The sequence below is a fragment of the Peromyscus californicus genome, unplaced genomic scaffold, assembly GCF_007827085.1.
Source record: "Peromyscus californicus insignis strain IS unplaced genomic scaffold, ASM782708v3 Scaffold_8__1_contigs__length_139910024, whole genome shotgun sequence".
NCBI classification, from domain to species: Eukaryota; Metazoa; Chordata; class Mammalia; order Rodentia; family Cricetidae; genus Peromyscus; species Peromyscus californicus.
This window is the reverse complement of record NW_026294606.1, coordinates 105,108,928-105,122,459: the sequence shown is the minus strand read 5'-3', so window position 1 is coordinate 105,122,459 and position 13,532 is coordinate 105,108,928. Positions and strand designations below refer to the sequence as shown.

At 44.7% G+C, this 13,532-nt stretch overlaps 1 protein-coding gene across 6 annotated transcripts in view; it reads left to right on the top strand.

Moving 5' to 3' along the window:
• Positions 1-3,511: 3,511 nt before the first annotated feature.
• Positions 3,512-13,532, top strand: part of Slc7a6 (solute carrier family 7 member 6) — a 31,674-nt gene continuing 21,653 nt past the window's right edge. For 3 of the 6 annotated variants that reach the window (XM_052727679.1, XM_052727678.1, XM_052727675.1), the window contains exons 1-2: positions 3,512-3,601; positions 5,547-5,588. The gene's annotated coding sequence lies outside the window, so the exon portion shown is untranslated. Of the gene's footprint in view, positions 3,602-3,858; positions 3,881-4,017; positions 4,320-5,546; positions 5,589-13,532 lie in introns of those variants that run through there. The other 3 variants (XM_052727680.1, XM_052727677.1, XM_052727676.1) reach the window with 3 other exon arrangements.

Here is a 13,532-nt window from a genome sequence, read left to right as displayed (position 1 = left end):
CTTAACCTCAGAACCATCTCTCCAGCCCCCCCCCCCCCCAGCCTCAGCTTCCTTATCTGATTAATGAGGATAAATAAATATATCCTGCAGGGATACTCCTGTAGAACAAGAATGCATGCTGATGTTGGAAAACCTCTGATCCTGTGTCTTATACATCGTGAGCTTTCAACTGATGAGCTTTATATGTGAATGTGAGACAGCAAAGCCAGAGATCTGGATGAAAGTCAGCAGGCTTCTCTATGCAGCTACTGCAAGGACAAATGGGTGGCTGTCACTGAATGGAGGGCGTGTTGGATCAAGCTCAACTGACCTAAATATATGCAGATTCACTTACACTTCCAGAGGTGTGTAAGGATGTAAGGGAATCCAGCTGCTGCCCAGGCTTCAATACCTATTGTACACATACCCCCAACACCAACAGGCGTTGTCCTGACACCTTGTCTGTGGAGCTCTAGGTAACAGGGTTTCTCCCATGGGGCAGGGAGTTTACATCAAAGGAGTAATGGTGGCCTCATATCCTGCTGCCCCACCCTCTACCCTGCCTCTTGCCTGGGTATCCGAGGGTCTGGCTGCAGGCTTGTGCTGGGAAACCCCCCTCATCCTCAGAGTGGTGCAAGAGATCACCTGTTGGTTTCTTTAGATATTCTACCATGCTCTTTCTTGATGCTGGAGCCTGAACTCGCCCCAGAGTCCCTGCCAGGCTGTTGTCTGTCTGTCTGTGTTGTCCATGGTGTTAATGACTCTTTTGATAAACTCCACACACCCAACCATCCATCTCAGGGCCCTCTTGAGCCTGCATCAGAGGCCTTTCTAGGGTTCTAAGCAGAGGATACAAAAAGGGATGGCACCAACAAGGGTTTCTCAAGGACTGTCATCCTATAGGTCTATAGGTGTTAAGTCTCAGCTCGGGACAAATGGCTAACTGAGATGCCTTTTGACATACCACATCAGACCCTGACTGCCAGGCTTTCCCAGAACCGTTCCTCCCAGTCAAGAGTCCTGGCACCTCAGCCCTTCTCACCACCCTCCTTGTCCCCTACCCTGATCCCTCCCCCACCAGCTGCTTTCCTTCCCTCAGCTTCTCTTTATAGATAAACCCAGCCATTTTGGCCATGTGCCCTCTTGGCCTCTTAGTCCTCAGCTCGTTTCCTTGTCCATCTGTCTTTCTCTGTTTCTCTCTCTCTCTTGCTCTCCCCCACTCCCTCTCATCTCATGGCCGGGTCTGTTCTGCTGGCCATGTTCAGTCTAGAGTCTTCCAGATCCCTCTGGCTGTGCCCTCCCTTGTATCTACAATAAAAACCTCTTCAGCCATGCCTAGAAGTGGTCATGTCTTCACTTTCATTCATCAGGGAGTAGAAAGGAAGGTTTTAGGAGAGTTTTTTTTTTAAGATTTATGTATTTTATGTATATGAGTGCTGTATCTGCATGTATCCCTGCACACCAGAAGAAGGAAGGCGTCCGATCTCATTATAGATGGCTGTGAGCCACCGTATGGTTTCTGGGAATTGAACTCAGGACCTCTGGAAGAGCAGCCAGCGCTTTTAACCTTTCAGCCATCTCCCCAGCCCAGTCATTACAAATTTTGCACTTAGAACAATCCAATCACGTTACAAAAGTTCACACTTTGTAGAATTTCAAAATCAGTTTACAAAACAAACATGTAAAACCCCCACCAATCTCACAGTATTTTAAGTAATTTTGGGTGGGGAATGGAGTGTGTGTGGCAGGTGCCGCAGGTTGGACTCTGAGGCAGCTGGCTGGGGATTGGCATGTAGATTGGGAAGAGAGAGGTTCAGATGCCGTTCATTTCCAGATTCCCCACGGAGTGAATGGGAGTAAGGGTTTGAGTGCCTGAACCAGGACACCTGGCTAAAATGACCGGGAAGCAGTCAGAGTGTGGTGAATCTTGGACAAGAAGATCATGGTACCACATTTTGGGGTACAGCATGTTCCCCAACCAACTAGTTTAGCCACACATAATAAACTGATAAATGGAGCTAAATTAATAGTGAAAAGCAGAAGGAGATTTATTCAATGTGAATAAATTCACTTTGGGAAGAGGGACAAAAAGATTCAGTGACTCCCCCAAGCCTGGTTTTTGGGAATCCTGATATGAAGATAGGATTTATTTACATTTTTCAAGATAGGTTTTCTCTGTGTAACTGGAACTCACTCAGTAGATCAGGCTGGCCTGAAATACACAGAGGTCTCTGCCTCCCGAACGCTGAGCTTAAAGACTTGTTCCACTTCCGGGGGGGGGGTTAAATTTTTTTATTCTTTGCTTTTGTTTTGAGACGGGGTGGGTGGTGGGTGGGGATGTCTGTGTAACCTTGGCTGACCTTGAATTTAGAGATCCACCTGCCTCTGCCTTCCGGGGGGCTCAGATTAAAGCCAGGTGTCACTAAGCCCTGCTAAATTTGTTTTTTTTTTTTAGATTTATTTTACCTTTTTATGTGTGTATGTTTTTGCCTTCCTGCGTGCATATGTACCACATTCGTGCTTGGATCCCCAAGAATTAGGGTTACAAGTGGTTACATCACGTGGGTGCTGGGAATTAAAATTCCCTCCCTCTGCCAGTGATCTTAACTACTGAGTCATCTCTTCTGCTCCCAGGATAGGGTTTAAATCTTAAACAAGAAGTTCGGAAACCAGATGTAGTCCCTTGTGAATTCCAAGTCTCTCTTTGAAGGTCCATCTGATCAGTGATAAATCTTTCTGCAAGAGGTAAGTCCCTCCTTTGATGCTTCAGACACTTCCTCTCCTAGCAGGAAATTCCTGGAGGAAATAGTGGTTTCTTGGGGTCCATTTTTTTTTTTTTTAAAGTCTGATAGCCTAAGAGGAGAGCACTACTGTCTCTTTGGAATATATTTATCCCTACCAGACAGGTCGGTTAGAGGGTCCAGTGGAATATAAAAGCAGGTCTTAGCCGGAGCGCCCGCGCTAGCAAAGAAGAAGATAACCTAGAGGGAGATAGAGGAGGCGGCTGTTCCCTGAGGGGGTGTCAGCAGGCTTGGGCGAGACCAGGACAAAGCCCCGGGCCTCCCAGGGTCGGAGTGAGTCTGAATGGCAGAGCACAGGTCCCGGGTGTGCATTTCTCCCTCGATTCCATAGGCTGAAGGCTGGGCAGCCCCGCGGGGAGGCGGTCCAGCGGTCTTTGTGTGAACTGGCTGAGGTCCCATTGGATGTGGAGTCCCCACCAAAAGCCAAGAAGGAGACGGAGCGTGGGGACCCTTTAGAGCTCCACGCGGCAGCATCTCCACGGGCTTCAAGTGGCTGCGTGCAGAGTCCGGGAGTGGCCACCCCAGGTGAGGGTGACCGGACCCCAGTCACAGTCCGCGGGGGTCCCCGGCGCGGCCTGCCGGAGGCTGCTCCTAACGGCACGCAGATCGCCTCGGGCCCCGGCGTGCTCTGGTGCCCGGAAGCCACGCCGCCGGAGGCCCCCGCTCCGAGCCGGGTCCCCAGGCGGCGCGCGCTGTCGCGATCCGGTGCGAGTGACGTGGCGTGGGCGGGGCTTGAGCGGCTGGCGGCGGCGGCGGCGGCGGCGCGACCGAGCATCCTGGCAGCGCGGCGACCCGGGGAGCTCACTGGTGGGAGCCAGGAGGTGAGGGGCTGCCTCTGGTTCTGTCCGGGGGCTGGTGCCGGGGCGGTCCGGGCCGTCCGGGGTGCCACCCGAACGCTCTGCCCGGCCGCCGTCGCCGCGGGCTGGATGCGGGCCGGAAACCGCGTGGGGCGGAGGGCGCGGGAGGGACGCGGCGGCCGAGAGGAGGACGCCGGGAGCGGGGAGCCCGGAGCCCGGAGCCGACCGCGGTGTGAGGGAGGCGTGCGCGCGCGCGCGATCGCTCGCTCGCTCGCTCGTGTGGGAAAGACCCTGGGTGGTTTTGTGAGTGTGCAAGACCCTAAGTGTGAGGGGCGCGCGGGGGGGGGGGGGACTTGTGTGTGAAAGAGAAAACTGCGAGACAGCGAGTGTGAGGGAGGGAGATCGTGTGTGTGTGTGTGTGTGTGTGTGTGTGTGTGTGTGTGTGTGTGTGTCTGCGAGTGACGGAAAAAACCCAGAGCGTGAGGAGAAGAACTGTGGGTGGGAGGGTAGGTAACTCTAGAGTGTGTGCGACCCTGGGAGAGACGGAGACGGTGAAGGAGGGCTGAGTGTGAGGGGAACGAAGGGTGGAGAGACGGAAAGACGGGGTCCTTCGCGGTCCGTGCCCGCGTGAGCCTGAGTGACCCCCGGGAGCGTAGAGACGGCGGCGGCGGCGGCGGCGGGCTGGAAGCTGTTGTGAGCGAGACCGCAAGCGAGGAGGAGGGCAGAGATTGCTGCTGGGCGGGTGTGTGAACGCAGGAATGCAGTTTCTTGGGGCTGTTGAAACCTCTGACTCGTGTTGGGACTTAGAGTGGCGAGGTATTGGCGTATGGGAACACGGTGCTCTTGGTGTGGCGCTTTTGAGTGTCTCCATATTTTGTCATCTCATTTGACCATCTCATTGTCACAAATGTCAAGACATATTTGTGAAACATTCTGAAAATTCTGCACTGAGCGCTACAGCCCAAAGGCTGCTCGCCGCGTTGTGTAATGGGTCAGTATAAATAGAAATCAACATCTAATTTAACAAGTCTTGGGGGACCAGTGGTGAACACGGGGCTGTGTGTGGGAAAGAATTCAGTCTCTGCTGTTGATGGGGGGAAAACCGCTCGGATTTGGGCAGCTAATCTTACAGGCTGTGTAGCAGGATGCTCAGCTGTTTGGCGCCTTGTTTTTGAGAGCTGCTGTGGGACTTGAAGGGTTAGCAGGAGCAGATCTGAAGCCTGCAGTCCCTTCCTGAGGTCATTTTTACCTCTTTACCTGGTGAGGCCCATCAGGAAGCTGCCCAGGCTTCCTGCGTGGTTGAGGTTCCGTTGTGGTTTCATACAGATGGCTTTTGCTCCCCGACTTTGGTCTTGGGCTGTTTTACTTGAGTTATATTTGGTTTTCCTTTCTTGGCAAATGTAAAGAAAAATCACAATCCTGATGGGGATATAGTGCCTCGGACAGTACTTTCCTCCTTACTTTGGGGAAAGCTCTGAGTGTCATCTCTAGTTCCTCAAACAAGAGAGAAAAAGACAGGAAGGCAGACGAAGACAGAAAGAAAACCTTAAGCTTGATTCCCCCGCCCCCCCTTCACCCTCTTCCTTTATTTGGCTGTGGACTTTTTTTTTTTTTTTTTTTTGACCAAATATATGTACCAGTTATGTGACTGATCTTGGAGTATCTTGATAGAGGAAATTTCCTGATTTTTATGCATTCTTGCTGTAATGTCTAGGATGTGGAGATGTAAATGATGCTCTTAGAACCTGGGACGCTGGAGCAATAGCTCCCTAGTGACTTGAGGGTAGTTTTCGGACACCAAATTTGGGCTCATCTTGTCTGTCATACCCTCTATGTGGTAGAGTTCAATTGAAGGCCGCCTTTAATGGGTATGTAAAATTTAGATTTTGCAGGAGGAAATATCATCCTGATGCTTTCTGTAAGTTAATTTTTTTTTGATCAGTAACTAAGAACTTATTCTTTGTTACAGAGATTGAATGGCCAAAACAGAGAAGTGGAATTAACCCTTACTGTAAGCATTTATTTTCTTCTTGGTACCTGACTCATTTGTGATGAAGCAACTTAAAAACCTGTGAATTTTCACTTATTTCATGACAGGTGTTACCACTCTGTTCTTCATTTATTTTTATTTATTTATTTATTGTTTTTGGTGATTTATAAAAAAGGAATCGGTTATTTGCATACTTTGTGAATATGATGCTGATAAAAAGGCTTAAAAGGCCAGCTTGGTCTCCAGAGAGCGTTCCAGGACAGCCAGGATTACACAGACAAACCCTGTCTCAATAAAAGAAAAGAGAACAAACAAACAAAATCGTAGTGTTATGAAATATCATAACACATACAGTTTGTTTGTAAATAAATTATGTATTTATGTCTTTAATTTTTTTTCAAGACTGGATTTCAATGTAGCTGGCTCAGGCTGGCCTCAAACTCTTTGTAGATGAGGATGACTTTTAACTTCTCAAGTGCTGGGATTATAAGCCTGAGCTATGATGCCTAGCTCTATTTTATGTGTGTTTTTTGTTTGATTTTGTTTTGTTTTGTTTTTCAAGACAGGGTTTCTCTGTGTAGCCCTGGCTGTCCTGGAACTCACTCTGTAGACCAGGCTGGCCCCAAATTCACAGACCTCTTCTAGTGCTGGGATTAAAGGCATAGACCACCATGCCTGGTAGGAGTCAGAGTATCTTATCCATTGTGATTGAGAGGTAAATTGTATCTCAGTTACTTGATATTCTCCATAAGATAAACATAATTTTTGTTAATTGAAAAAAAGAAGTTACAATAAACGTATTTATAACTTTCTTTGTGATTGTCTTTTTATATTAATTTACTTTTTTCTTAAAAATTGCATATGATCGTTTCCTTGTTAAATTTTCTTGAAGAAATTTTAGGGGTCTGGTAAACTTTACTACCTGCTGCAGGATTCTGGAAAATAGGATGAAATCCTGTTAGAAACTGCTGTGTTTAGCTGCAGGGTGGTAGTTCACGCTTTTAATCCCAGCACTTTGGAGACAGAAGCAGGCCACTCTGTGAGTTCCAGGCCAGCCTGGTCTACAGAGTGAGATCCAGAACAGCTAAGGATACACAGAGAAACCTTGTCTTGAAAACCCAAAAAAAGAAAAAAACAAAAACAAAAAAAAACTGCTGTGTTTTTTCTTTTTTATTAGTGCTGGGGATTCAGCCCAGGGTCTCAAGCCTCAACTCTGCTAAATATGCACTCTACCTATTCAGTCATACTCTCAGCCCCAGGGATGTGTCTTTCCATGTAGGGTGTAACATTCTTTCTTTTTTTAAGATAGATCTTTTGGGGATACATTGAATGATTTATAGAAATTGTTGAAAACAATGATTTTAGAGGTGTCAGCATGTTAGAGACTGAGACTAGTCTCTATGTATGATTTTTAATTATTGTATAAAAATTGAAGGCAGTCAACTCAGATAGGTGATTTGGTAGAATTTTGATAACCCACTTCTAATACCAGGCTTAATATTGGCTTACGATGGGCCCCTTACACCAGCAGTTTTCATCTCACTGTTTCAGAAGGCCTGCAGATCTCCGGGGATGGGATAGATAACGCAAATGAATTAAAAACTATTACTGTAGTCACGGTAACTTTTTTGTCATTATTTTCCTTCATCAGCTTTTACCTGAAAAACAAGCACAATGACAGAGAATGTCTGGTCTAAGTAATGTGTTCTAGGACAGCTTGGCTTCTGATTCAGAGTGAGACATTGTCTCAAAAGGGAAAAAAAAACATATATGTATGTTTATGTGTGTGTGTGTGTATTTTTTTTGAATGGCTGTTAACAAAAGTATCTTTTTGCTTTGTTTTATTTATATATTACTTTTAAAATTCTATTTTTTTTAAGATTTATTTTTATGTGCATTGGTGTTTTGCCTGCATGTATGTCTGTGTGAGGGTGCCAGATCCCCTGGAACTGGAATTACAGTTGTGAGCTGCCATGTGGGTGCTGGGAATTGAACCTGGGTCTTAGCAGCCAGTGCTCTTAACTGCTGAGCCATCTCTCCAGTCCCTCCATTTATTTATTTATGTGTATGTGAGTGTGGGCACAGCAGAGCCATGGATGCATGTGGAGGTCAGAGGACACCTTTAGGGAGTTGGTTCTTACCTTCCACCTTGTTGAGGCAAAATCTCTCTTGCTGATTGTTACTGTGAGCATACTCCAAGGCTACCTAGCCCACAACCTTCCTGCTGGTTCACCTATCTCAGCCTCCCATCTGGCCATCCAGTGCTGGGATTACAGACGAGCATCTGGCCTTTTCATGGATTCTGGGGATTGAACTTGGTCATCAGACTTGTGCAAGTGCTGAGCCATTTTTCTGGCCTCTTTTTTTTGAGACCTGGTCTCTCTGTGTAGTTAAGGGTATCCTTTAGTTTGTTATCTTCCTACCTTAGTCTCTCTAGCTTTTAGGATTATAGGGATGTACCACTGTGCTGGGCTCCCAGCTTTCTTTTGATTTATGCTTATGTTTGTTATTTTTTTAAAAGGAAGACTTAAAAAAAATAATTTATTTAACTTTATTTTATGTTCATTGGTGTGAAGGTGTTAGTTCCCCTGGAACTGGAGTTACAGTTACCCTGGGTTCGGTCCTCAGCTTCAAAAATAAATAAATAAATAAATAAATAAATAAATAAATAAATAAATAAATAAAGTGATTTCCTATAGTTTGCATGTTGGGATTTGCTTTGTAGTCAATCTAACACTATTAGCAGTATCTTTTACGTGGTGTATTTAGATCATTTATATTAAATATAGTTATATAATTTGATTAAAATCTGCTGTCTTAGATAGACTTGATGAATACCTGTAGTCCCAGTCCTCAGGACTCCTGCAGAGGCAGGAAGATTGCTGCAAGTTTGGGGCCAGCCTGGTATATAGACCTGTGTAATCACACCCAGCTCTCTACTGTTGGCTTATTACTTATACCTCTTTAATATTTTTTTATTGTTGCCCTAATTTTACAGTGTAAATACTTTTGCTGGCCTCCAGGATATAGGGCCATAATTATACGTTTGGCAAGTTCTCTACCACTGAGCTATACTTTAGCCTTATGAGTCTTTAATTACAGTCTACCCTTAAATAATATATTCCTTCACTGTAGTGTAAGAACTTTATAACAATATTCTCCCAATTTTTGTCACTTTTGTTTTTGTTTTTTCGAGACAGGGTTTCTCTGTGTAGTTTTGGTGCCTGTCCTGGATCTCTCTCTAGACCAGGCTGGCCTCGAACTCACAAAGATCTGCCTGGATCTGCTGGGATTAAAGGCGTGCGCCACTATTGCCCGGCTTGTCTCCTGTTCTTTATGATAGTATTGTCAGGCATTTTTCTCCTTTGTGCTGTAAACCCACACTACATTTCTGCAATTTTTGCTTCAGGCTTCATTTATAGTCTCCCTCCCCCTGCTTACTTCACATCATTTGATACTGATGTCCTACAGCTTTTATATATTTCTCATAGTTTTCTACCTTTGTTCCCCTTACTGTTGAGCTTTTTCATTAGAGCCTTTAATATATAAATCACAGTTATTTTATTGTTACTATTTGGCAGGTCTAGGATTGAACTCAGGGTCTCATGCAGTCTCTGCAAGCACCCAAACACTGAGCTATATTCCTAGACTCATTGTAGTTCTATGTTCTGCTTTTTGTGCGTATACATATGTGTGTTTGTGTAGAAGTCAGTAGTCATTTTGTGGGTTTTGTTTTTTGAGAAAGAGTCTGTGTAAGTGCTGGCTGGCCTGGTACTCAATCTGCCACCTGAGTGCTAGGACTAAAGGCTACTAGCCACTATGTCTAGCCCCCTTATGTTTTTGAGAAAGTGTCTCTCATGATTATACAGGAAGCATGGAGCTGTCTCCTCAGCTTATTTTTTGCTCTTGCTCTTTTTTTTTTTTTTTTTTTTTGAGATGTTTTGCTGTGTTATACAGACTAGTCATGAACTTCTGGGCTTAAGTGAGCCTCCTTGTCTCAGGGCCCTAAGCAGCCAGGACCACAAGCAACTGGTTGCATCTGACCGCCCCATCATAGTTATTTTGAACAGTCTATTTGATGTTTCTAATATATGGTTCCTTTCTAAGTCTGGTCATGTTGAATACCTTGCCTCTTGATAGTAGGTTGGGTTTTTTTTTTTTTTTTTTTTTTACTTTTTTTTTTTTAATTTATAATTTGTTAGTGATTGCCATAGTTTGTAGAACAGGAGAAATTTGGGGTGTATAATTTTTATTCTGAAAAATAGGCATGACTTTTGCAAGGTTGTTGGTAGAAGAGTTTGAGCCAATTATACAGAAGAATTGCGTAGGGTTTTGTTGTTGCTATGGTGCTTTAGGTAACCTTGCCTTCAAATTCCTCTGGTGTTTCTTTGTGCCTAGGGTTGGTTTGCTTTGCTATAGGGAAGACTTTTTCTCAGTTTCTCTTCTACTCTCAGCTCCAGCCCTTCTCGGTGTCCAGTTTGCTACACTCTGGTTGTCATACTGCTGTTGCTTTTTCTGGGTGCAAACTCCTAGTCGGGGTGCAGAGAGGCGCTCTTTTTGTTCTGGTTCAGCCTCAGTTTCCTTGTGTCTGGGTGGGATTGATTTTTCTGGGTTATTTTGCCGGGCACAGATGTTGTACTTCCTAGTGGTTTTGACCAGAATTTCCTGTCCCTTTCTCAGACACAAAGGATTTTTTTTTTTTTTTTCAAGATAGGGTTTCTCTGTGTAATAGTCCTGGCTGTCCTGGAATTCTCTTTGTAGACCAGGCTGGCCACGAATTCACTGAGATCTGTCTGCCCCTGCCTCCTGAGTGCTGGGATCAAAGGTGTGTGCCACTACTGCTCAGAGACACAAAAGATTTTTTGCTGTTACTTTTCTCTCTTTTGGTTTTTGAGACTGTGTATTAATTATCTCCTAATCTTTCTCAAGAATCTGGCCCAACTTTATCATAATCTGGCCCATCCTTTTATTATGTTTATATATATATATATATATTTGTGTGTGCACATGAATGCATGTGTGTAAAGGTCAGAGACAACTTGTCGTAGTTTGTTCTCTCTACCATGTGGGTTGTGGGGGTCAAAATCAGGTCATCAGGCTTGGTGACAGTGTCTCTAACCACTGGACCATCTCTCTGGCTGAAGCCTTTACATTGTATTGAAGAGTTTTATATTGTTTAGTGTAATACTTAACAGAAGGTCAGCGAGGCTTTTGGAAGAACAGCTGAAGGTCAGAGAATGCTGAGGTACAGCCAGCTGGTGAATTCTCTGACTATGAGATTTCTGCTCTCCATTCTGCCATATCACACTGTTTTGTTCTGAGGACATGATCCATACCCTTATTGATTTTGTTCATTGCTGTCTTTACATACAATTCTAGCGGATGAGGTGCTTGGCAGGTTTTCTAGAGGAATGTGAGATGGGAGTTAGATTTAGAGGAAAGGTAAGGAATGGTCTTGGGTTTTGTGGCCAAGCTAGCCAGGAATTTAGCCATCTGTCCTCAGGGAGTTTGCTGTAGTTATTTCACAATTTTGCTCTTGCGTTAAAAGAGACAGGGGTTTTAATTAACTTAGCAGAAACAGGCTCATAGTGATAATTGGAGCTGGCTATTGAATGAAGAAAAGAGCTTTCTTCTTCCTAAACTGCTTGTCCCTGATTCAGGTGCTGGGACAGCTATTCTAGGCAAGAGGTGTTCTGGGACTGTGACTGATTGTAGCACATTTTCCCAGAACAAACCACTGGGGAGTTTGTCTAGTGTATCCAGACACACTGAATAAAGCCACATCAGACGCACTAGTGCCAAGTTGTACAAGTACAAAAAGGGTACCTGGTAAGCCTCACTCTCATCTAAATTCTAATGGAATAGAAGCTGGAGTAGTCTCTAGGGCCAGGCTTTTCTGCCTATCCATATATTGAATATCGAGACCCTGAAAGTCTCTTTGTACCTCACTCTTACATGAGTGTAGACTCCTAGCTATTTACTGGATTTGTTCCCATGGAAACCTGGACTCACTTGACAGACATGTGAAACAAATATGCTTCCACATGCTTGCATAGGAAAACCTGCATAGAGCTTAGTGCCAAGAATGAGAAGTGTTCTGAAAGTCTAGTCTTATTAAAGTAGAGGTAGGCTGACTCTACTCTTCTCATGTCCCAGACAAGCCTAGGTCCAGACTCTTGGAACACACTGGGACAAGTCAAACAAGAGTTTTGGGTGGGGTCTGTGGAGGTTGGAGTTTTCCCTGAGAAGTTTGCACGCTCAAATGATCTTGGGTTCCTTTGCTTTTAGCCCTGTGAAGCAGGCCTGGTATAGACATTTTGTTTTATTTTTGTTCTTTTTTCCTCCAGCTCCCCGCCCCGCCCCCTTTTTTAGGACAGGGTCTCATTATGTAGTCAGTGCTGACTTTGAACCTGTGATCCCCACTGCTTCAACCTCCCAAGTACTGGAATTACATGTCTGTGCCACTCTGCCTAGCTTTTATTAGGAGAGGATTTTAGAAAGCTGAAGTACTGATTCCATTCTTTTTTTTTTTTAAACTTTTATTCTTCTCTCATACATTGTATCCTGACTGCAGTTTCCCCTCTCCTCCACTCTGCCTAGTCCCTCATTCCCAGATCAACTCCTGTTTCCCTTAAAAAAAAGGGCTGGAGAGATGGCTCAGAGATGAAGAGCACCGACTACTCTTCTAGAGGTCCTGAGTTCAATTCCCAGCACCCACATGGTGGCTCACAACCATCTGTAATGAGATCTGGTGCCCTCTTCTGTATACATAATAAATAAATAAATCTTTAAAAAAAACAAAAAAAGACAGGCCTCCCAGGGCTATCCACTGAACATGGCTTAACAAGATACAGTAAGACTGGACACAGACCCTTATCATAGCTAAAGGTGGCAACCCAGTAGGAGGAAAACGGTCCCAAGTACAGGCAAAAGAGTCAGAGACACCCCCCACTTCCCTTGTTGGGAGTCCAAAAAGAACACCAAGCTACACAACCATAACAAGTTAGGGTGCCCCTGGATGTCCCTTTTCCCTTCTCTCATGTAATCTTGTAATCTCCTGGATTCTTGAGAAAAGAAAAGCATTGAATCAGCCAGCAGTAATATGAGGAGTAAGGTTGTATACATGTGGTATTTGGATATGTGGTGTTTTTTTTTTTTTTTTTTTTTTTTTCTTTTTTTGAGACAAGATTTCACTGCATAGTCCTTGCTGTCCTGGAACTTACTCTATAGATCAGGCTGGCCTCGAACTCAGAGATCTGCTTGCCTCTGCCTCTCAAGTGCAGGGATTAAAGGTGTGCACCACTATGTGGGACTCAGGATCTTCTGATCTTGCCTCAATCTTCTGAGTGCTTTGATTACATTTGTGTGCTACCACACAAAGCTCTGTATTAGTGATGATATAACTCTTCTCTTAGCAGCTTCTTAACCTTCTTTCCATGTAACTGCAGATTTTTCACATGTAGTTGAATGCCTGTAGTAATCTCTATTTACAGGGCTGGAGAGATGGCTCAGTGGTTAAGAGCACCAGCTCTTCCAAAGGACTCTGGTTCAGTTCCCAGCACCTACATGGCAGTTTACAACTATCTGTAACTCCAGTTCCAGGGGATCTGGCATCCTCACACAGACATACATGCAGGCAAAACCCCAGTGTACATTAAAAAAGAAAAAAAAAAGATAGAGAAAGAAATCCCCGTTTATATAGAGCTAAGTGGCAGGATTATCTGGTATGGTCTTTCTAGTCTTTCACCAGGGTCTCACTAGTCTTTCAGGCTAGGAAGTGCCATATATCTGTTATAGGGACTCTGGTTTTTTATGAATGACAGGTTTGAGTTTTAAGCTGTTAAATGGAGGAAGAAGCTGGATGTGGTAGCACATGCCTTTAATAGTTCAGCTTGATCTACATAGTGAGTTACAGGACAGCCAGGGCTACATAGGCAGACCTTGTCTCAAACAAATGAACAAATA